Source organism: Equus asinus, chromosome 27 (genome assembly GCF_041296235.1).
Source record: "Equus asinus isolate D_3611 breed Donkey chromosome 27, EquAss-T2T_v2, whole genome shotgun sequence".
Lineage (NCBI taxonomy): Eukaryota > Metazoa > Chordata > Mammalia > Perissodactyla > Equidae > Equus > Equus asinus.
Genome location: NC_091816.1, coordinates 22,122,223 through 22,147,837, shown reverse-complemented (window position 1 = coordinate 22,147,837; position 25,615 = coordinate 22,122,223). Strand labels below are relative to the sequence as shown.

At 36.9% G+C, this 25,615-nt stretch overlaps 1 pseudogene; it reads right to left on the bottom strand.

Annotated features, from left to right (window-relative positions):
- Positions 1-13,549: 13,549 nt before the first annotated feature.
- Positions 13,550-17,236, bottom strand: LOC106840378 (COP9 signalosome complex subunit 3 pseudogene; annotated as a pseudogene).
- Between the last annotated feature and the right edge of the window lie 8,379 nt (positions 17,237-25,615).

The following is a 25,615-nucleotide window of genomic DNA, read 5'->3' as shown; positions in this document are numbered from 1 at the left end:
GAGCACATTGAGACCCTCTGGCTGGTAGGCTACATTTCACCATCAAGGTGCGATTCTGCTCCGACGAGTCGAGTCTGATGCTTAGCAAGTGCTACTTGCACTTTTTTCAAATATGTTTACAGCAGGTTTACTCATCATTAGAGTTATATATGTTAATTACTTGCTAAATAATGTTAAGTAAGAAAAAGAGCCGTTTCTATAAAAACTGGTAAAACTTTGAAGGCTTATCAACATACACCGTGAAAATATGCTGTTGATTTTACATGGGAAGCACAACTGAAACAGACTGGTGTGGAGGAGAAAGTTCAGTTGAATTCTGCACTCACGTTGCTGCATGACTGTCATTAAGCTTGAATTCTTTCTGAAGAAACCATAATTCTAAAATTGTAAAGATGCATTGTGAGTGTGATTTATGGAAAAAAAAATACAAAAGATTTGTGATACTGCCAAAACCAAATTGAGCTCAGTTTCCCAGGCATTATCCAATAGCAGGGTGTTTAAATAATTGCCAAATTTTGTACTGTCATAAGTGGTGATTTAAGGAGAAATAGCTGTGTAGATGACTTTTGTATTATTGTGAAGTTATGGAATACGAAATGTTTTCCTATAATTTTCAAGAGAAGCATATTTTTATGTTAAAAAAACTGATGAACGGGGCCCGGCCTGGGGGCGCAGCAATTAAGTTCACACGTTCCGCTTTGGCGCCCGGGGCTTCACTGGTTCTGATCCTGGATGTGGACCTACCCACCGCTTGGCAAGCCATGCTGTGGCAGGTGTCCCATGTATAAAGTAGAGGAAGATGGGCACGAATGTTAGCTCAGGGCCAGTCTTCCTCAGCAAAGAGAGGAGGATTGGTGGCAGATGTTGGCTCAGCACTAATCTTCCTCAAAAAAAACAAAAACTGATGAGGGACAATTCCATAAGATAGGATTTTTTAAACTATGCCGGTTCTATTCTCTAAGTTCTTTTATGAGCTTGCCTAAAATTCTGACTCGTTTTCAGGTTTGGCAAGCCCCTTCCACAGCACTGTCTGAGAAGGTCAGATGCATTATGCTGCGTAGGTGAACATTTTTGCAAATGTTGCTCTAGTCAAACCAGCTCATCTGCCTGAGTACAGGGGTAGCCATCATGAAGGTATGGGCTGTTACTAGAGTATCATTCTTTGAAATAAAAGCTGAAGATGTACGTTTGTTGGGCATGTTCTTGAAAGTATTGGGTTTATGAATTTCGATTTAGATGGTGTTGGGTGGCCCTCTCCTGAAATGTGCATAAAAACTGGCTCTGCAAATTTTTATTTGAAGTACCCAGCAGTTTGTTTTTTCAGGTTTTTTTGTTTGTTGTAGTATTAAATGAAATTTCAAATGTAGTTCTAATTCCTATTTGAACTAATTCATTTAGTAAGTATATTTATACAAGTTAAGTCTAGAGTTAATCAATGTGTTTTAAAATGATTTCTAAAAAACTGTTTATAGCTAATACGGTTTTGTTTTGAATGAATTAAGAGAGGTTAAATATATCTTTGTAAATTAAAAAAAAAATTTTGGATTCCCAATCTGAGAATCTGTTTTCAAAAACTGGTCTGGCCTCCTATCAAAAATTACCAATTAAATAGATGGATAAAATATCAAAGTATATAAATATCATATTTTATGACTCCCATTTACGAACTTTTTCAAATAACCAGTAGGCAAGAAGACTCAATTGAATTAGGCAAGAGGACATAGGCTTTCTCTACTTTGATTGGGGTCCTTCCAGCTCTCTCTGTGAGTTTAAATGGCCATGGAGAAGCAAAACTGGCAAGCTGTTCAACACGGAAGCATTTACTTCTAGACCCACACTCTAGAGACATTCCAGTCACCACTCAGGTAACCTTCCATTTCTTTGCTTGAGTGCTGTGGCTCGGGAGAAAAGGGCAGGTAAAAATGGAAGGGGAGAGGCATTTCTCCAATAGTGGCAATGTCTCTGCTTCTAAGGGACAGGCTGGGGCATATAGCTCCCCCTCTTTCCAAGAAAGTTGGTTATATCACAAAAGATATGAAAATGACTAAGACATCTAGGCAGAGAATAAAATTACAATAGCACACAACTATACGAGAGCTGATAATTTTGTAAGCCCCAGTGTAAGTTTGCAAGTTATCATTTGCCAAGTCTCCCAGGATAAATAGAAAAGAATGTTTTACTCATGTTAATAATATCAGATAAACTGTTGAAGGAGAAGAAACATTAACTATAGTCCTTATATTTACCAGGCTCCTATATAGCTATCAATGAAGACTTGTGCTAATTAATGATTAAATGACTCACCTCATCCAGTTTCATTCAATTTGGGACCTCCGCCCACATCCCCCAAACTGAACTAAAGCAGGGGAGAAATTTTCTAAAAGGACTCATCAACTGATTATCCAACAGATAGTGGAGGAAACTCTGTTTTTCAATAATTTTGCATAAATTTTTTGAGGCTGTGTAATTAACATATTGTTTGAAGAGACTGTCATATTTTACAGCACAAGCTTGGATGTGAAATACTTTGGAGTTTTGATTGCATATATGGAAATGAGTGAAAATAAAATATTAAACAGGGCCATTTTGCACATAACATGGACATTTTAAAATATTAAATTATATTTTTGGTCATGTGGACAAAAACATTCCTTTTCTTTAATCTTTCTGTAATGCTATTATATTTTTGTCAGCATAATCTTAATCCTTGTCAATTCAAATCTATTGGATTTTATTATGTGTCAGCAGAGCATCTTTTAATTTCTTTCTACTATTACACCATTATTTTTTCATTCAATATGCACATTAATGGGATAGTGAAGGGCTGAACCAGCTCTGCCAAGCCAAGCAAAGACACGTATTTGTCCATTCAATGATGTAGATTAAGAGTGATGGCAATTCCTTATAGGCTGAACTTCCTCCAGTTTCTTTCCCCTGCCAAACCATCTGCTGTCAGATTCTTCTTCTACAAATATAGCTCTAGTCTGGTCACCTTCTCCTTAAATTTTCAAGTTACTTACTGCCCGCAGGCTACTCTCAAGTACTGACCTTGACCCCACATCTATTATTATCTAGCAAGTACCTATTGAGAACTTGTGCCTCACCTTCTACTTCTCCATGCATATCCCCTACAGCAAAGTTGTTTTGGTTCACATATTTCATGTTCTCTAAACTTGGTCAAAATCTCTCTCTTCTCTATTTCAGCACATTCAAACTCGAGACTGCTCAAATCGTACATCTTCCAAGGTTTGAATTTCAGTAGCATTTTACTTGTGTGTTCAAAAGAGAAATCATTGCTTCCTACCTTATTTTGAATGTTTTGTATGCCCTGCTCTTCCTACTAGAATGTGACATTGTTTCTTTTTCTGTTTTTTTGGTGAGGATGATTGGCCCTGAGCTAACATCTTTTGCCAATCTTCCTCTTTCTTCTTAAGGAAGATAGTCCTCAAGCTAACATCTATGCCACCTTTCCTCTGTTTCATATGTGGAATGCCACCACAGCATGGCTTGATGAGTAGCTTGTGGGTTCACACCTGTGATCCGAGCCTGCGAACACTGTGCCACAGAAGCAGAAGGTGTGAACTTAACCACTATGCCACCTGGCCGGCCCCAGAATGTGACATTCTTGAGAGCAGGATTAGCACTAATGTATCTCTTTAACTCTTATCATAGTTGTCATATTTTATATGCTTAGTAAGGACTCAGTAATTATTTGTTCATGAATAAAGTAGCATGGGTTCATTTACAATGTGAAAGACAGAAGTTTAGATCAGACGAAATGCTAATGGTAACTGTACATAACTGAGCCAAAGATTTAAATGTGAAAGGGAGCTAAAAAATGACTTGGTCTGTTCTTTTTATTTTACAAATTACAAAATTATGACAGAGAATATTCAGAGATTTGTTTACAATCCCATGTGGGCATACCCCCAGATAGGATGAAATTTCGGATAGCTTCAAAATGTAACCCCTTTTATTTCATTTTCTTAAGTCATTCCCACAGTCATATTCCAGACCAAGTCACCAACTCAAGTAACGTTACTGCTGACTTATAAACTCACCATCCTGCCATAATCGGCCCTCCTTTCTCCTTCTCACTTACCCGACCAAACCAATGACCTGCTTGTTTTTCTTCTTTTATTTTGACCTCTATGCAGACCTATAATATGACGATGTGGAAAGGAATATGTTCTTCATGATCAGGTAGATCTGGATTTTATTCCTGCTCTGTCACTTTCTGGAGTCATCCTTTGTAGGATGTGCACAGGCTCTCTGAGCTTCAGCTTGCTTATTGTAAATTTAGGACACTGAAAAGATATCAATAGCTGACATAATGGCAACCCTGCTAAGCATATAGTGTTTTAAATACTTTACACTCATTATCTTAAGTCTCACAACAGCTCTGTGAGGTAGACACTATTATCCCTGTGTATGTAGACGAGGGAGATACATAGTTATCCCCACATCATAGGTGAAGTAACAGAGGCACAGAGAGGTTAATTGATGCCCAGAGTCACTCAATTCCTGAGGAGTGGAGCCAGGATTGAAACTTTGCTCTTGTGACTTCAGAGCCCAAATAAAAAATGATTATTGTGAGGATTATATTGAAAAGCCAATACCACTCTTTGTTACAAAGGCTGTTTCCAGGACGCTAGTTTGAAGGCTATTAACACAAATAGACCAAGGGGTAATTTTGCTATTAAGTTACAAAAACTCCCTTACCTGTGGGATTTGAGGAAGAAAGGCCATGGCCTTGATCATGATCACGCCCCACTTTGACACTGAGCATCCTTAGTCAACTTTTCTTTTAATGTTGCAATTTCTTAAATTTCAGCAACTGTCTCCAATTTCACAAAAATCAATAGGACTTGTCCATTTTACCGACTGAAGACTCTCACTAGTGACTGGGTAGCCACGGGCACTATCCTCAGCAAGTTGTCATCACAGTCCTTCCCCCACACTCCTTTCTAGCTGCCCTCAAGCACAAGGGGGAATGTCCAACCAGAATCTGCCACCAGACAGTTTGGTAGGTTTTGCAAAAGGTACTTTTTGAACTATTTAGTGTAAGTTTCTACAAGTCATGATATTTACCTTCTCCATCAAGTTTTCTTATTCAAGCTTTTATGATAAACATTGTAGTTTAAATAAACTACATTCCTTAAAATTAGCAAAAGAAGAAAAGGCTTTTAGGGACCAATAAGTCACTTGGAAAGGCACAGACCATGTTTAGAAATCATCAGGGAGAGAACAAAACTGCCAAATGCACTCATTTAGTGACATTTTATTTCTACAAACACTGGTTCACTCTGGTCTCAAACAAAAGCTAATGAGGACAACGATAGCTCCACACACTTTCCCTGGGTTCTATGCGCCACAGTTTGAGTAGGTGAGCCCTGTTACCATCTGAATGTAATATTGCTGGTTCTGTATTGTTCATTGTGAAAGGGATTTTATAGATTTGAATTTTCCAGGAAGATTACTAGGGCTATAGGATGCTGTCTCCAGGTGTGCTATTTGTCCTTTTGTCTATAAATTTGTCTTTCAGCCATAAAAGAGGCTTGTGTTAGGAGTCCAGCCAACCTGACAACTATAAAACATGGTGAATCTATGATCCAGAGAAGTAGATGGATGGGACAGAACAGTGATTCACCTAAACAGCATGTGGGCATCTCTGTACCTGAAATGTATCATACTGTACCGAAATGTACCATAAATGAAAGTGATCATTCTCTTCTCTTCTCCTCCCCACACCACTCTGCAAACCTCTCTTCTGCTTTTGCTTGTGTATTTCAGATACCAACTGAGGTTTCTCAGCCCCTAGAATTACATAAGATTGGCTCAAGCTCCATCCCAAATACTGGAAATGAACAAGCCTCCACAAAAGTTTTGTAAATTTGAGGATGGGTAGGGGAATTTGAGCAAGGAGACAAGGATGACATTTTCATGGTCACTTACAGCATGGGCTAGGGTTTCACTGGAGTTAGTCTATTCTGTTAAGAGTTTCCCATGTGGGCTATCTTCATGCTGCACACATGACAAACCACACATGAAAGAATGGTTTTCTCCTTAAGTTCTGAAAGAATCTCATCAACTTAGGTTCCCAAGTGATGCCTAAGCTGAAATTAAAGAATTTAACCAAATAAAGAGGGTTGAGGGTTGGGGTGTCCAAGGAAAGGAAACTACATGTGGAAATGCCTTGAAGCAAGAAAGAGTGTGACATATACTTGGTATTGAAAGAAAATTAAATTTGGCTTCATATTTTCCCTCACTTAAGGGGCAAATGGTCTTTACTCCTCGTTTTCAATACACTCCAATAGAGTTTTGCTTTTCTTTAGACAAAACCAACATACAAATATTTGTTTGTTGCTATTCCTTTTGTTATTGCTGCATTAAAATAGTCCCTTAATTTTGCACAGGGTTTTATAGTTTTCAAAGCAATTTTCAGTATCTCATGTGAAACTCTCAATGCCCATCATCTCCAGAGACATCAGCAAGTTATCTCCATCTTAGAACTATTTTTGGGTTTCAATAAAAATTAACTATAGAACTTACTGAAATATCAAACATTTTAAAAATAATTGAAAATATTACCAAAATTTTTACCCAAAAGCCATAGAGTGGTTTTTCAAAGACATACCAATTGCATATACAAAACAGTTCATTTGGTCATCTAGGAGTGAGACACAGTATTTTCCCTTTACAGCCATGAACTTGAAGAACAGCATTTTAGAATCATTGTTTACATGTTTATAAAACTTTAAAAACTTTAAAAAGAATAAAAAAATGATAACACTTTGAAAGAGAAGAATTGGTACATTTTTCTAAAACATTAAAAATATGATCTCTCGGGGCCAGCCCCATGGCCAAGTGGTTAAGTTCGCGCACTCTGCTTCGGCAGCCGGGGGTTTTGCTGGTTCCAATCCTGGGTGTGGACCTAGCGCTGCTCATGAAGCCATGCTGAGGTGGCATCCACGTAGAAGAACTAGAAGGACCTACAACTAGAATATACAACTAGGTACTGAGGGACTTTGGGGAGAGGAAGAAGAAGAAAAAAAAGATTGGCAACAGATGTTAGCTCAAGGCCAATCTTTAAAAAAAAAATTATATATATATATATAATCTGTTACTTTTCACCTTTATGACACGCACTTTGGTCTGATGGGAGTTATGGAGGGAGAAGGCAGTGCGTGCTGGGCTTGCCCAAGTCTTGCCAGGAAACAATTACTTGCTTGGCAGCACGTATCTGAAGACCCACAATTGAACTTAAGGCTTGGTTGACTGGCCTGTGAAGTGTCCGGTTAGAGTTGGTCTATTTAAAGCAATTGTGAATGCATGGGTCAGCACTCTTGGACCAGAGGACTTTTCTACCCTACAAGAGGCCTCAGAAGTGATGTGTTTTTCCCATCTGACCCTCCTGATGGTCCTGGGCCAAGTGTCTCTCTGGAAAGACTGGTTTCTCTCAACACCCCCTTTCTCTCTGTATTTCTTGGTTACCGGACTTGCTTACGTGGTAATATGCTGAAAGCCCATGATTTCTTTCTCTTCTGCTTTTTCTCCTCAGAATCTTCCTTTTCTCAAAAGCGTTCACAAACTTCTCTATGTCTTAGCTATCACAAGGCTGAGCACATTTCCTGGTGGCTGAATGAGCTCTATTGAATACAAATAAATTAAAGAGGAATAAGAAAATTGCTTTAACATTGTGAGCACTCGTTAAAACTCCAAAAAATGCTCAGGAGCACAGACTTGTTCCTTTAGAAATACAGTTTCATCAACAAGTTGTTGAAATCTTTGAACATGGAGTGTCACCTACGTGTGGAAGTGTTATATATCAATATGTGATATACAACAATCATATACAACAATATATGTGATATTGTTGCTGTGGATTTCATTTTTTCACGGTTTTGATCATTTTACTTTGCATTCCACTAAAATTATCATTTAAAAAATTTAACACAAAGCTTCTCTCTCTTTTTCTGTTGGGCACCAGACCAAAGTTAGTTGTGCAATAGAAAGGAGATATTAATCACAGTGCAAAGCAGTGGAAAGATCCCTACTGCTTCATAGATCAGAAATGGGAGTCAGGAAGCTCCTGGAGGAGACCAAGTTATTTCTTCATTCCCTTTATATAGAGAGTAATTTACAAAACATGTTGGATAGCATTGTAAGACTAAAGTAGCACTGGAATCAATGAGTTGGCCTTTAAGAAGACCATGCTCTTGAACACTATAGATATGCCAAGATGGTAAAAGCCACAGGCTATGGGTTCTGAGCCTGGCTCACCAACACCTGTCACTAGTTATGGGTCTATAGATAGATAGATAGATAGATAGATAGATTGCCCATGGGATAGATCACGTGAAAAATGCTCAATAAATAAAATATACTATTTTTTGTTGGTTCTTGGTTTGGACCCATTTAAGTATCTTTGTACTCTCGTAGATTCCTTAGTCAGTTCCCTGGAGCAGAGCTGAGTGGACAGTTCTGGTGGTGGTAAGCTATTAATTAACAGAATGTTTGATGAACCGCTATCCTCAGTTCCATCAGCAACATATCCATTACTGTGATGCCATTGAGAGCAGGACCTGGGTTGTCATCATAGTATAAAGCTAGCAGCGAGTAAGTGCTGGAAACAGTATAGGGCCCAGTGGATATTTACTAACTTAAAAAGATCTGGTACACTTGATAATAAAGCTTTTACAATAGTAGAAAACCTAAGATTCATTTATTGCATAGAAACACGATTTTTTACCATGTAAGAATAAGATTAATTCTGAACAGAAACTAAAAGTAATTAACCAAGAGTGACAGATTGTCTATATCATTGTACAGAGCTGTTCAGTTGTTTGCCAAATAGGTATAAGCTAGTATTTACGAATCAAAACAACATCTTTGTTCTGTTTGTTGTTGATGGAAAATAAATTCTGGGAGGATTCTTCAAGGTCATTTATGGTTCTGTATGTGTCTGACATGAATTTTTTGAATATTGTAATTTTATTTAGAAATGACACAAATAGAACAGAATTTAGAAAGAGCTCATAGGAATTAAAGGTGTAGGACAATGATCTTTGTTTTTCTTGATTTTCCCTGTGGTATTTTTCACAACTAATTGAAATTCTTTTTATTAAAGCTGCACTGTGTAGGTTTCACTAAAAAAATTTTAGATTTATCAAAGAGGAATTGTGACTGATCTTTAACAATTTCATAAATTTACTTTGGAAGTTTTATTAAGCTAAGTAAGGTACATTATAATGTGCATTTTTTTCTTCAGAAATGCTTATTTATATTTATATTCATCTTTAGTAATTATGGTTGATTAGCATGTTAGTCTATCAGGTAGATACGACCTTGAACTTGCTGATTTAGCGTTTGCTTTTCCTATGTTAATTTATGAATAATTTACATCTGGCCCATGGGCATTTTACGATACACACTGACATGGATATCTTGATAAGCTGCTAATTAACAATTTTATCAGTAACCGCTCTCCAATACAGAGCAGGCATGCCTTAGGAACTTTGTGCAAAGCGTAGTAAAGAACAACAAATTAGGGCATTGTTAGTTTCTATAAACTGTTTGATGAATGTTTTGAAGGTCAGCTCAAACATTTTTCACAGAACACTAAAACCTACTTCTCTTCTTAAAGGCATCTATTCACTGGTTTCCATTCTATGCATGTGGGCTTTGTAACTTAACTGCTGATGATTTCAAGTGATCTGGAAAGATATCAACCAAAGACAATTTTCTTGCAATCGAAAAATGAATAAAAATGTGTACACATGAAAGGAAATGGAACGCCATCTTGAACCTTTATGGGAATACTTGTAGTAAATTAAATAGAAATTTTTCTTTAAAATGAAACATGGTTGCTTTGACGCAATTAGAAAGTGTTTAAAAAATTGAGAAAATCAATCTTAGGAAGGGCTCAAGGGAATAAGCAGTGTCATGGTCTTCCATGAAGTGGACACTAGCGTTATCCTTTAAATAGGAATTTGGCATTACGTAGAAGTCACTCCAAAATTGTCTGCATTTTTTGATTAAATAGTTAAACAATTTGGAAATACGGTCTAAGGAAATCATTGTAAACTCATAAAATGCTTTATGAGAAAAGATACTTATCAAAGCATTATTTGTAATAGAAAAGAATCAAGACAATTTTTCATCAGAAAGGAAATGATTACATGATATGTCCATATGATGAAATATTCTGAACTCATAAAAATTATAATAATGTGGAAAATTACTTAAAATTACACTATATAAAAATACAGTATAAAACTCTACTTAATTTTAATAATACTTTTCTTTTGGAAGACTGGATCATAGATTGCTTTTTTTCCTTTTTCTACTTTTATGTTTTTATCGAACATCTTTTAATCACTATATAATAGTTTTATAGTTCAAGAAAAATAAATTTCATTGCATAACCTATTTAGAGATTTTGCTTTGAATTATTTCATGTCCCAGGAAATTATATCATGTTAAACAAAGATAACAAAATCTGCTCTTAAGGACTTTCAGAAGTAAGGGGCCCTATTACAGATTCTTTGTCTAACCCAGCCAAAGGCAGAGGCAACAGCATTTGTGAAAATCCTGATACTGATTAGAACTCCGTATGTCTGAAGAACTGAAAGAAACCAGCGGCCAGTAGGGCTGCAGCTTAAAGAAGGAAAAGCAGGTTCAGAATCAGCAGATGAGCTGAATATACAGACAAAGAGCAGATCATAATTGCCCTTGTTCATCCTCAGGGCAATGGGAAGATTTTGAAAGACTTTTGGCAAGAAAGATGACAAGACTCCATTTACATTCTGATTAGATCGTTGACTTTCATTCAAAACACACTCTTAGGCTCTTTTTATTGAATCTAATTTCTTTGTTAAAGTCTTCTTTTTCCTTCTTGACATTAGTAACTTGTATTTTATTTTTCTTCCATTGATTTGCCTTGATAGCAGTTTATCACTGTTACTAATTTTTTCAATGAACAAAATTGTGGCTTTGCTAATTTTCATCTATTGTATATTTATTTTCTATTTCATTGAATTTTGCTCTCATCTTATTTATCTGCTTCATTCTACATTATCCAGATTAGCTTTCTTTTCCTGGCTTATTGAGATCAAGTCTAAGTCATTGATTTTTTTCAGTACTTCTTTGCTAATATAAGCACTTAAATAATTCTTTCTAAAATATATTGGCTGCATCTCATAAGTTTAATAGGCTATGTATTCAATAGTATTAAGTATAAATATTGTTTAATTTCTATTTTGATGTCTTCTTTTGACCCATGGAATTTTTAGAAATACGTAATTCAATATCCAAGAGTGTGGAAAAATTTTAATTGTATATTTTGATTTCTATATTCTTTTTTTTTTTTTTTGAGGAAGATTAGCCCTGAGCTAACATCTGCTGCCCATCCTCCTCTTTTTGCTGAGGAAGACTAGCCCTGAGCTAACATCCATGCCCATCTTCCTCTACTTTATATGTGGGACGCCTACCACAGCATGGCTTGCCAAGCGGTGCCATGTCCATACCCCAGATCCGAACCAGTGAACCCTGGGCCGCCAAAGCGGAATGTGCGAACTTAACTGCTGCGCCACTGGGCTGACCCCCAGATTTCTATATTCTTGTGTTAAATTCATTCATAGAATTCTCGATATCTGGTGTAAAATTTTCCATCTTTGTATATCAATTTATTCATTTTATAGAATCCAGTTATCTGGCAAATTTTTCATCTTTTAATCTATTTCTCATTTTCTTTTTTTCTTGAATATCTTAGTCATAGTTATTTTACCCTCGTCTGCTGATTCTAATATTTGAGTTATCTATAGGTCTGTTTCTATTGTTGATTCTTTCTCTCGGTGTTCAATTATATGATCCTTTATATAGGCAAACATAGCAATATTTTTAAAACCAAAATATTGTATATCAAAAAATGTAGAGTTTGAGGGGCCAGCCTCATGATGTAGTGGTTAAGTTCATGCGTTCTGCTTTGGCAGCCTGGGGTTCACAGGTTCAAATCCTGGGAGTGGCCCTATACATCACTCATCAAGCCGTGCTCTGGTGCATCCCACATATAAAGTAGAGAAAGATTGGCATGGATGTTAGCTCAAGGCCAATCTTCCTCACACACAAATGCACACAAAAATGTCGAGTTTGAGAACATTTACACATTCCTCTGCTGGAAGTATAGGGGGAGGCTGATCACCTGAAAACTGAGCTGAGTGAAACTTGGGTTTCACTTTTATTAAGACTCAGTCTATGTCGGGTTCTTTCTTGTTGTTATGGTAGCCTTCTGCCTCTAAGGCTTTCAACACAGGCCAACTCAAATTCTCAGACTTAGACCACATCTAATATTGCAGACACCCTCCAAAAAATGTACTTGCAGGTAATCAGCTCACCTTTGCAAGGTTCTCTTCTCTACTGAACCACAATCCCTCTAGTCTATGTAGTTTTCCCAGCTCTTCAATGCTATGAAAAATTATGTTTTACATTTTGTTTGGCTTTTTTAAGTCATTCTCAGTAGTAGCTTGATCTGTAGCAAACTATTCCATCTAAATGTTGAAGTACAGATGATTTTATTTTCTAATATTTCATCTACCTGTAAATTCTAATTTTTCTAAATATAACTTGGTATTTCATTTATAATAAATATGCAGTGGACACAAGGATGTTGGATCTCATTATTTCTATTCAACATTGTACCAGAAGTTCTAACCAGTGCAAGTAGGCAAGAAAATGAAATCAAAATCATCCAGATTGGAAAGAAAGAAGTAAAATAATCTCTATTTGCAAATGACATGGTCTTGCATATAGATTATCCTAACTAATCCTCTATAAAACTATTACAACTGATAAACGAGTCAACAAGATTTCAAGATACAATATCAATGTATAAAAATCAATTGCATTTCTAGACACTCGACTAATCATTTGAAGTTAAAGAATTCAATTTATAATAGATCAACAAGAATAAAATACTTCATCAATTTGACAGAGGAAGTGAAAATTTGTACACTGAAAATGACAAAGCATTGTTGAAAAAAATTAAAGAAAATCTAAAAAAATGAAAAGACATCTCATGTTCACGAGTCAGAAGATTGTTGAGATGGAAATACTTTGTGTGGCAATAATGCCCTGCCTCTAACTATGTCCACATTCTAATCTCCAGAACCTGTCAATGTTACCTTGTATGGAAAAAGGGACTTCACAGATGTGATTTAATAAAGGATTTTGACTTGGAGAGATTATCCTGGATTATCTGGACAATATAATCCCAATGGTCCTTATAAGGACACAGGAGGAGTCAGAGTCAGAGCAAAAGGCAGTGAGATTACTGAAGCAGAGATGCAGTGATGAACTTTGAAGACTGAAGAAGGGCCCACAAGCCAAGCAATAGAGGCAACCACTAGCAGCTGGAAAGGCAAGAAAACAGACTCTCCCCTCAATGGTCCCAGAAGGAACCAGCCCTGCCGACCCCTTGACTCTAGCTAACTGAAACTTATTTGGGACTTCTGGCCTCTAGGACTGTTAAGAGAATAAATTTGTGCTGTAATCAACCACTGGTGTCCATGGTATTCTTCTTATAAAGAGATGACAAGTTCTGCTTCACCAGTCCCATGCTGTTGTCATAAGTAAAAATTTCCCTGTAATTGCTTGCCAGGTTTCAGAGTTCTGAGAGATTACTGGTTGAATAAATTTGTGCTAACTCATAGTATACATTATGTATATGCAGTATGCATTCTCAGGGACTTCATGAATCTACCCACAATTTGAGTGCTATATTTTGGTAGCTGTTGTCCGTTGCCAAGTAATATCAAAGAAACTGGAACACACTTGTTACATGATTCTAACATGATATGACTGATCACCACGGCAGCGGTAGGTTTAGACTGTTCAGAAAAGTAAAATGCTCTTCAGTTGGTGCAGATCTTCCCTCCTTAATAAGAACAATATAAGAAGTGCTTTGTATCTTAGGCTCCTGTTTTTAAATGTAGCTGGGATTTTGTTCTTATTCAGGTCTGGTGAGGCCAACAGATCAGATGATTGCGTTAAAAACATAGTTTGGGGCTTACAGTTCCCAAGAGGAGGGAGCATGCCACTCTACGCAGGGCTGCACGGGGAAGCACTAGGGTCAGTTAGATGGCAGAAGGAGCAAGGGAAAAGCATGGCCCAGTACCTTTATTGTGATTTTTGAGAGAATAAAACAAGCAAGGTGGAGTAGGCAAGCTCAGCAGGCTTAGGAAGAGATAGTTTGAATAATTTGGGCAGGCTCTGGGCTGTAGGCATGGTGGCTAGTTGCCCTGTACCTGGCTCTGGAGTGATTTAGGGCAGGATGATAGTGCTCCCAACAGCGGGAGTCTGCTAACAAGACAGATGGGGTATGGATGGAGGATTGATTTGTTTGCATATCAAAGTCATGCTCAGAGGCAAATTGTTAGCTATCTCGAGAAATTAGGTAACCCTGGGAGGGACAGTCTCTCTCAGGGTCCTCAAGACACCAAGATTGCCAAAGCATCATATAAAACAGAAAATAAAAAACCAAAATTAATACAGCTCCATTCTTTTTACAGATAGCCATCAAATCTATGTCAAGATCTGGAAGGACAGACTTAAAGCATTTGCCTCTAAACAAAACTGGCAGAAATCAGCATGCATTCAGGTCAGCTGGTTTGTATTTATCCGCAGCTTGTCTATATCTAATTTAAGGATGCCAATTCCTCCCAGGGTCTGTTTTCTTTCCACAAGTACTATTGTTAACTGATGGCAAAGCCCAGGAAAGTACGTGTTGCATATTGAATATGTTTTCCGTTATAAATACTGATGAAAAGCTACATCTGTAAGAATTATGTTTTGATGTCAGGAATTCCAGGAATAGAAAACTTTGCAAACAAAACAGCAAGGACTCCAAGAAGGTTCTTGTACATCCAGAGTCCCAAGCCCAGTGCCCAGATGAGGTAAGCTCTCTGCAGGGGGTTCCCCACTCTTGATCAGTTCAGAAAGCTGAGTGATTTGAGTTGAGAGCTCTTTAACACTGTTCACAAATTGAGGGTAGACATCATGTTTTTCCTGGAGTAGCCCAAGCGGCAGGACCAGCTTGGGCAGGAAGAGGAGGCCACTCTGGGAGGAAGGGCTGCAGTGAGTCACCAGATGGCCTCAAGATTTTTTGCAGAAATTGATAAGCTAATACTAAAATTTATAGGGAAATGTAAGGAACCTAGGATTGTCAAAGCAATCTTCAAAACCAAGAACAAAATAGAAAGGAGTCACAAATCTGGAATTCAAATCTTATTACAAAGCTACAGTAATCCAGACTGTGTGATCCTGGTACAAAGATAAATTTGTAGATCAATTGAGTAGAATTGTGAGTTCACAAATAATCCATACACTTACGGTCAATTCATTTTTGACAAGAATGTCAAGACCAATCAATGGGGAAAGAACAGTTGTCAACAAATGACACTTGGACAACTGAATGTCCACATGCAACAGAATAAATTTGGTCCCTCTATCTCACATCACTCACAAAAATTAACTCAAAATGGATTACAGCATTAAATGAAAGAGCAAATGTATAAAACTCTTAGACAAATATATAGGTGTAAATCTTCATGCCCTGGTTTAGGCAATGGTTTCTCAGATATAACACCAAAAGCACAAGCAACAACAACAAAATTAAAGTAGACTTCATTAAAATTAAAAATTTTATGCTGCAGAAGATATCAACAAGAAAGAGAAAAGACAACCCAGAGAACGGGAGAAAATATTTTAAAAAATCATATATCTGATAACGGACTTATTTACATCTACAATATATAAAGAGCACTTACAGCTCAATAATAAAAAGACAAGTCAATTTAAAAATGGGCAAAGAACTTGAGTGGACAGTCTTCCAAAGAAGACACACAAATGGACAATAAGCACATAAAAAGATGCTCATTAGTTATTAGGGAAAAGCAACTCAAAACCACAAGAAGATACTAATTCACACCCACTAAGATGGCTGTAATCAAAGAGACAGACAATAACAAGTGTTGACGAGGATTTAAGATGTTTAAATCCTCATTTATGGCTGTTGAGAATATAAAATGGTGCAGCCACTTAGGCAATATTTTGGTACTTCAAAATGTTAAGCAGAGTTACCATATGATCCAGCATTTCCATACAAGGTATATCCTCAAGAGAAACGAAAATTTACATCCACATAAAACTTGTATGTGAATGTTCATAGTAGCATTACCTGTCCAAAATAATAAAAAGTGAAACAATATAGATGCCCTGTAACAAATGAATGGATAAATAAAATATGGTATATCCATATAATAGAATATTACTTTACAGTAAAAAGGAATAAAGTACTGATATCTGCTACAATATAGATGAACCTTGAAAATGTTATGTTACATGTAAGAAGCCGGTTACAAAGGATCACATATAGTAGGATTCCTTTTAGATAAAATGTTCAGCATAGGCAGAAAGTATATTAGCCTAGTGCCTAGGGCTGGAGGGGTTGGGGAAGAGGGATTATGGAGCCAATGCTAATGGATATGGGGTTTATGTATGAATCGATAAAATGTTCCAAACTTAGATTGTGCTGATGCTCGTACAACTCTATGAATATACTACAACTATTGAATTGTAAACTTCAAATGCTTAATTTAGGGTGTGTCAATTATTTAAAAATAAAGATGCTAAAAACGTTACACAGAAATGCAATGGAAATTACATTCAAATATGAACACATAACAGTATATTAAAATTACATCAGAATAAAATACTTTAATCATGTATAGTAATATTTATATTTATTTTAAATCTATTATCATTTATTTAAATATACAATCATGAGCTTGGCAGTTCCTTACCAATCCAATTTCTGTATTTCTGCCAATGGCATTTAATTTTTAAAGGAAACTAATAGGAAATCACAGAGTTCTTCCACATTTTTCTACCAGAAATGACAGTAAACAGAGTTAAAGATGCTCTCTCTCACAGTTGACAGGAGATCCTGATCTATTCAGAAAAATCACCGATGTTACAAGAGCATACTCCCTCAAGTCTAGTGATCTATTGCTGGAGAAGTGTGACCATTCATTCTCACGGCACACTTTTCTGAGAAGTACTTGATATGACTCATTTCGACTTCTGAGTCACACTTTTTTCCACTAAGTTGAAACTCTCCATTGCATCCAGTGCTAGCAGTATAGGAATAGTGATGCCGAGTCCGATAGTAGAAATACATATGGTCTCATTCCTCTTTTGAGTTTAGAACTAAAAGTGAAGAATGGAAGGTTTAGATAATTACAAATCTTTAAAATGTGCAATATTTAAAGCGAAAAACCATGAAACTAAATGAGAATAATTATATTAATAATTTCTAGTTTTAAGTACCTACATGTGGCAGAAACTATAATTGGGCCAAACGTGTTGCCTAAGGCTATATAGTTAATAAGTAAATGCATAGACTCTAAAGAAAATGAAATAAAATATCCCCAGCTCATATCACATATATATCTAGTATACATATATATCATATAACTGTATATAGTACAGCATCATAGTAAGAGCAATAATTAGTTTCACATCAGTTTACAATTTTTGAAATTTATTCACCAAGGCTCAAAGATGGTAAGTGGTTTGCTCCAAGTTAACTAGTTAGTTAAATTAGGATCAAGACTAGACTCAAATTTAAGACTTCTGCTGAAAAGGCATCTAAAAATATGTCAAGGGCTTCCCATGGTACAATTCCTAGCCTTTGATGAACACTGAGGTTTCTGTTCCAGGTCGAGGAACTGACATCTTCTGTTAACTTTTCTTCTTTCCCATCTCTGGTGTGTTTTGCTCTAGGTGTTTGAATTGTGAATTGCATTAATAGACATCCACTTTGATTTTCTATCTCTTCCAGTTTGTCCCTCTCCTATCCAGAAGCTGATTATTAAAAGCTAACAGTGCATATTCAAGTCAACTGAAATGTTGAATAATTATGCAATCGATTTGGAACTCCAGTTCTTTTGGGAGGGTGATAATAACACATGACCAACCAATTTCTTTTCCAAAATATCCACTGAGCAGTGCTATTCAGTTCTGCTTCCCTTTAGTGATATAGATTTGGAACAAGCCACAACTACTTACTTTATAAAAATACTTCCCTTGAACTTACTACTTCTATAATCAAAAAAGAACCACCATGCAGTATATGTCCACAATGGTGAGCTCTACCAATTTAAAAGTAAGAGAGTACAGCAGTGTGTCAATGAGAAAAGAATAATAAAAGAAATTCCAGGAACACTTAGGATTTATGAATTTTAGATTCAGAGTTTTTAATATTCTTGATATGTTGACTCACTTCTTTCTCTTTCTTGTCCCCAAATTCCCAAGCAATATAATGATGTATTGTTACCAACTTGATGTAACCAATATTTTTACATACATTATAGTACTATAGACTGTATTATATTATTTTAAATCTTTTCTTGAAAGGAAGCTCTATTGTGTCTCATTACTTCAACCTGCTTTAATTTTATTTTCTTTCCTTTATTTTTAATGGTTTTAGTGTTTAACTCTTTCAAGAGAAATATGATCCTGATGAATATCATCAATTTCAATACCCTACAATCCTGGACACCATAATTGGCCAGGGATGGACATGTGACCCAAGCTAGACCAATTTAAAATTCTTTTTTGAGACTTTTCTAAATGAAGCTGGCAGAAAAGTTTATTTGCTCTATGGTTCAATTGAATTTTGGGTCTCTGTTCCTCTTGCAGCCTTTCTGAGTAATGGCTGTTTTTCACCCTCAAATGTCATACTAAAGCCTTATGATGGGAACCCTCTTGCCCCTCCTTGACATTTCTGGATGACTTTTCCTCTCTCCTCCATAAAACCTCCTGGCTTGGAATCTAACATCATCAGACCACCTACTACCACTCTGAGTTGTAGGAGGCTACTGACCTTCAGCTCACTCTCTAATTTTTCCTGGCTTACTGACCTTCTTTCTGGCACTATAACATTCATTATTCTTAGTGATTTCAATACCTACATAAATAATCCTCCTAAAATGGGCTACTTGGTTCTTTGAACTCCTCTCAAATACTCTTGTCCTCCTTCCTAATTTAGCTTCTCCCCTCCATCATCATATCTTAGCCTTTGTCATAGTAGAAAGTCTTCATAATCTTTATTTGAAGCATCATATTCTCCCTACACTACTTTTTATAGCTCTAGAATATTCCCTCTAAAGCACAATGCTTCCACCCCACCAGGACCCATATTTCACTGAAGGATTCACTTTTTCACTGCCTCTAACTCCTTCTTGTTCTCATTCCCCTTATTACCCAGCTGAAATTACATGGCCAGTTTTTCATCCTCCTTCCCCAGCAAAACCAACATTGATCATATCCATCTTTCCGTTCACCCCACCCAGCATGGGTGCAGGTGAACTATCTACATCTGTCCCCGTGAGGCCAAGTGGGACCACGTTAAAGCACACATTCATGCTGACTGGAAACATTGAAAATATATGACCATGAACCTCAAGTTGGCAATTGATGCAGCTGGGCAATCAAAGGTCTTATGTTTTGTCCATTCATTCTTCTCGTCTCAAACTTGTAATACTTACACATCACACTCACTTTCTGATGAAAGTGATGACTTTGCTTCCTATTTCTCTGAAGAAAAAAAGGAAGCAATGGGTATTATTCAGAGTCCAGAGAATCAGAATCAATAGTGTGTGTGCAAATATATACATGCATAAAATCACGTAATACATATATAGAATAGTATAATATATTTTATACGTAATATTATATAATTATATATGCTATTTATATGTGTGTCTATATATAGAGAGAGAGAGACAGAAAGAGATTTATTTTAAAGAACTGGTTCATGCAATTGTGGGAGTTCACCAGTCCTAAATCTGTAGGCTGGCAATTAAGATAGGAGCTGGTGTTGCATCTTGAGTCCAAAATTTGCAGGCTGGAAACTCAGACAGGGTTTCTATGTTGCCGTGTTGAGGTATTACTGCTTCTCCTTTGGGAAGCGTAGTCTTTCTCTTATGGGCTTCAACTGATTGGGTGAGGCTCACCTATATTCATAAAAGAATCTACTTTACTCAAAGTCTGCTGATTTAAATATTAATTACATCTAAAAAATACCTTCCAACAACATCTAGATGGTGTTTGACCAAACAATGGGTCATCATAGCCTTGCCAAGTTGACGTAAAATTAACCACCACACCATGATAAGCATTTCTCAAGCTCCCACCACCACATCCAGCCTCTCACCAGCATCAGTGCCCATGAATTCTCTCTTTCCTCCTGTCAGTATAGATCAGGACTTCTAAACTTCAGCACTAGTGACATATTGGGCCGGGTAATTCTTACTGTGGGGATGCCGTGTTCTGCATTATAGTGTGTGTAGCAGCATCTTTGGCCTCTACCCACCAGATTTCAATAGCATCCGCCAATTGTGACAATCCTAAAATATCTCCTGACATTGACAAGTGTTCCGTGGCGGGGGCTAGGGGAAAGTCCCTCCAGTTGAGAACCACTGCTGTAAATGAATCCTGTGTTTTCGTGAGGTTGACGCTACATTCTAGGCCTTCTCCTTACTCAAGGTCATTGCTCCCACAAATCTTCCCTCTTCACTTTACTATATCACCAATTTCGGCAATTTTCCCTCTTTTTTAGATGATTTCCATCACTATGCAAACCTGCTTTTATTCTTCCCCCAAAATGCCTACACCCTTTGTCTAATCCTTCAATTTCCTTGCTCCTCTTTGTAATAAAATTCCTTGAAGATGTTTGTATCCATTGTATCAAATCTCCTATTCTCTCTTAAATTCACTCCAGTCAGGACTTTGTCTTGCTACTCTCATCAATGTCACCAATGGCTCCCAAATTTCCAAGTCCAATGGTCAATTCTCAGCTCTTATCTTACTTGTCTTATTTGCAATGTTTGACATAATCAATCGCTTTCTCCCCCTTATATGTTTTCTTCAATTGACTTTCAGAACATAGCACTTTCCTGGTTTTCATCTGGCCACTTTACAGCAACGTTTCCGTCTCAGCTTTGAGTTCCTCCTCATCATCCTGAGTTTATAAATTTTGAGTTCCAAGATATTCAGTCCTTGAACCTCTTCTCCACCACACTCACTCATTTGATAATCTCATCTATCTCTTAACAGTAAATATCATTTGTACACTGATGATGCCTCAACTTCTATCTCCAACCCAATCTGCTCCCATGAATTCCAGACTTAAATATCCTTACTCTTGGCCATCTAGTGACAGCCTCTTGATTTTGAGCTTGACTTTAAGGTGACTGGCTTTGGTCAATGGAATGTGGTGGAAAGTGGCAATATACGAGTTCTGGTCCAGGCTTTAAGAAAAATTGAGTGTTCTGCCCCTCCGAGAACATGTCTCAACTATCCTACTGGTCCAAGGATGATAAGACAGTGGAGCAACTGTAACCTAACCTACAGCCTGGAGCCACACCCACGCAAGCTCAGTTCCTATCAGTTGATACCCAACCGATTCAGTCAAGTGATTGAGATTTTAGTAATGAGCTTGTAGACTAGTATCGAATATTGAGAGTCAGCAAGCCATGAAATGTTATTGAAACAGGAGTAACAATATCTTTTGTATTTTTGGGTGTGTGTATTATGGATTATACATATTTTAATTTGGATACATGTATTAGCCATATGCGTCATGGATAAATTATTCACCAAAATGAAAATGGGATATATGAAAAATAAACTAAGGAAATTACAGATCACTATGAAGAGTTAATTAATATGTATAAACTTGCTTTTTTTTTAACTTGCCTTTTAGAGGACTAACATTGCTGTGTCTTCCTGCTGTGCAACAAATGTGGACATCCTCCTGGGCCCGCTTCAGGGTCCACCAAAAATAGGGAGTACATATATGATTACACAGCAAATGAAAGCATTTAGTGTCACGCAAAATGGATTTATTTCACTGCATTAATGTCACCCCTTCCAAAAACAGCAGCAGCCCGAGCAAAGCATGAACACAAACAAGCAGAGGGCACCAGCTTCTGCTGCTTTGTTCCAGGGGGCTCCGGGCAGACATGGGCATCTGCAGCTCTCTGATTATAGCTACAGGCTTTCAAAAGCAGCCGTGGACGGAAGTAAGTTCTAATTCCAAGTGCATACATAAAAGACTCTTCTAAAAACATTCATTCTACAATATGCAGTAACTTGGCTGAAATAACAGCACTCTTTCTATACTCTCATTCTCATAAAAATGAAGACAATAATTGGAAAATACACAGGAACAAGCTTCGATTCTCCCTTTCTATCTTAATCTGCTTCTGGAAAAGAGAAGTAAAAGAGTGCTCTTCTTTTCTCTGTATATATGTTTTGTTTTATCCAATAAGATCGAAGTAATTTAACTTTTGTAAAGTTTTTTTGTATAGGTAACGCCTTCCCATGGTCTTGAACACCCCTTGACGGATGAGAAACGCTTAGTAGCGTTAGGTCACTTGCCCAAGAATGAGGCAGGCAAATGGTACAACAAGCTTCAAGCCCAGATGCATGTCACTCCAAAGTGTATGCAGAAAATCACTAAATCTACGCCGTACATCTAATTGAAAAAATGGATGTTACCCAGAACATGATCAAAGGGTATAAAAATTAAAAACAGAACAAAATGAGGTATTTGTGCCCTGACCATTCTCATCGGGATCTTGCCATTCCCTTGAGAGACACACCCAGAACTTCTGTCCTAGTAGAGCGTCCTGAGCTGCAGAGTTGGAGGACGACTGCCAGGAATCCACGCCCTTCGGGTGATGACTGGTAACGCTTGTTGTTATGCTAACGCAACTTTTAAATGGAGGCACAGGATGGAAGCCTTCCAATAAACCCCACAGGTCCAAATTTTAGGAAAACGAAGGAAAAACCACTGAAGGAAAAAACAAAACACTTCACAACACAGCAGCACGATAGCATGTAAATGGACTTTAGGTCACCCAGAATATGTAATTTTAGGGCGAATTGCCTGACATCCTTGCTGTTTTATGTGCGCTATTGTTTGAATATACGTATTATTAGTTTGCTCTCCTTTGGCCTGTGAAATTGATCTTATGAATTTTCTTTTCAATCCATTTCCCTAGGTGTTGTAATTTATATTTAAAATATATGGGCAGTGAAGTAATAGGCCTGAGGGACTCTTGGGTACGCTGATACCAGTGAGTATTAATATGTCTACACTGTGTTTGAAATCTCTCAAGAAAGGGTGAACGACGGGGTCCAGAAGAGATGGAGGCCTCTCAACCATGACAGATTTAGCTGTGTTTTCCTTCACCCGACTTGCCATTTCAATCTTTAAAAAGCAAGCCATCAAGTAAATGTTAAGTACAGGGATTTATTTATTTATTTAATTTCCAGCAGCTGAAAAATACGGACGGATTAAGCCTGTAGTCTTAGAGCTAGAAAGCTACTTGCATCTATCATCGCACGGGTTTGATTCGGTGGATGGGAATCTCAATCCACATTTAATTAAACTCCTTTGCCTTTGCAGACGAAAGCTCGGGAACACACTTAAAGAGGGTTTGCGTTTAGTGCAATGCTGCTGTGGCTGCCAGAGCTGGATTGATTTCATCGCATCCTGATGGATCTATCGCAACAAGAAAAATCTAATTTGCTCCGTTTTTGCCTGTCCCCTCTCACTGGTTTTATCTGAGAAGAATTTGGAATTTGAGTTGTTTGAATACTTTTGAAGTCCTGGTGCTCGATTTAGTGCAAATTAATATTATAACTTTGCAAAACTTGAGCAATAATATAAATGTGATTAGACAAAATTTTGAACAAATTAGAAGACCCCAAAGATTTGATTTTATAAAGGATGTTTGCACAGTACATAGAAATGAAGGTCAAGATTGGTGTCTTACATGAAGCTCTAGAGTTTCCAATAGTTAAAAGAGATAAAGAATATAGGAAAGGGGCTGGCCGAGTGGAGTAGTGGCTAAGTTTGTGTGCTCTGCTTTGGCAGCCTGGAGTTTGTGGGTTCAGATCCTGGGTGTGGACCTACGCATCACTTGTTAAGCTGTGATGTGGCAGCATCCCACATATAAAATAGAGGAAGATTGACACAGATGTTAGCTCAGGGCCGATCTTCCTCAAGCAAAAACAGGAAGATTGGCAACAGATGTTAGCTCAGAGCCAATCATCCTCACCAAAAAAAAAAAAAAAAGTATATAGGAAAGATTTCAATATGTAAGTTATATTCCCCCTCCTCCCCAATATAAACACAAATATATTATGACCTGTATTAGATGAGAAGGGAGGGAAATGAAGGGAAGTGTGCTGGGATATGAATAAGTAGAATATAACAAATTTTACAATCAGGACATCATAGATTTTCTACTTCTATTTATACCACACTGTTCTTCTGAGGATCTCAAAGAACTTTATATTAATTCATAAGCCAAATCAGCCTATTAAAAGTAGACCTTACATTGTTGTTACAATATGCCTTGGAATAAACAGGTAAATATATATTAATTTTTATTATAAAGAATAAATGTAGGTTATTTCTTATCAATTTTTATCAATTAATAGCAATATTAATTCTTATATTTTGATGAGAATTAATACTTTTTATAAATGTCTAAATATCTGCCTTCTGTTACTCCCTTTCATATTACTAGTCTATTATAAAAGAAAATAGCCTATTTCTTTATGATGAAGGATTATAATTGTAAATGCATACTTAATAATTAAAAGTTGAAACATTCACTAAAACTTAGGAAACAAGAAAAATTAGTTTAATAATGTCTGAATTATGACCACATAACTGATACATGAAGAAATTAGGTTAACCAAATTTCATGATCCTCATGAGAAAGAATTATGCTATTAGATAAGTATTTTTTTCCAGGTGTACATTGTTTATCAGTTTCTGTATAACAGTATTTGCTCACCACCAATAGTCTAATTTTTATCCATCACCATACATATGTGCCCCGTTACCCCTTTCACTCAGCCCGCACTCCCCTCCCCCTCTGGTAACCACTCATCTGTTCTCTTTGTCCATGTGTTTGTTTATCTTCCACGTATGAGTGAAATCATACAGTGTTTGTCTTTCTCTGTCTGGCTTATTTCACTTAACATCATACCCTTAAGGTCCCCCCATGTTGTCGCAACTGGCACAATTTTGTCTTTTTAATGGTCATAGATGTGTGGTTTTATTTCTGGGCTTTCAATTCTGTTCCATTGATCTCTTATTGTGCCAATACCATGCTTGTTTTGATCACTATAGCTTTGTTACATATTTTGAATTCAGAGATTGTGATGCCTCCAGCTTTGTTCTTTATTCTCAGGATTGCTTTGGCCGTTCAAGGTCTTTTATTGTTCTGTATAAATTCTAGGATTCTTTATTCTATTTCCATGAAGAATGTCATTGGGATTCTGAATGGAATTGCATTGAATCTGTATATTGCTTTAGGTAACATGGACATTTTACCTATGTTTATTCTTCTAGTCCATGAGCATGGACTGTCTTTCCATTTCTTTATATCTTCTTCAATTTCTTTCAATAATGTCTTATAGTTTTTAGTATATAGGTCTTTCACCTCTTTGGTTAAATTTATTCCTAGCT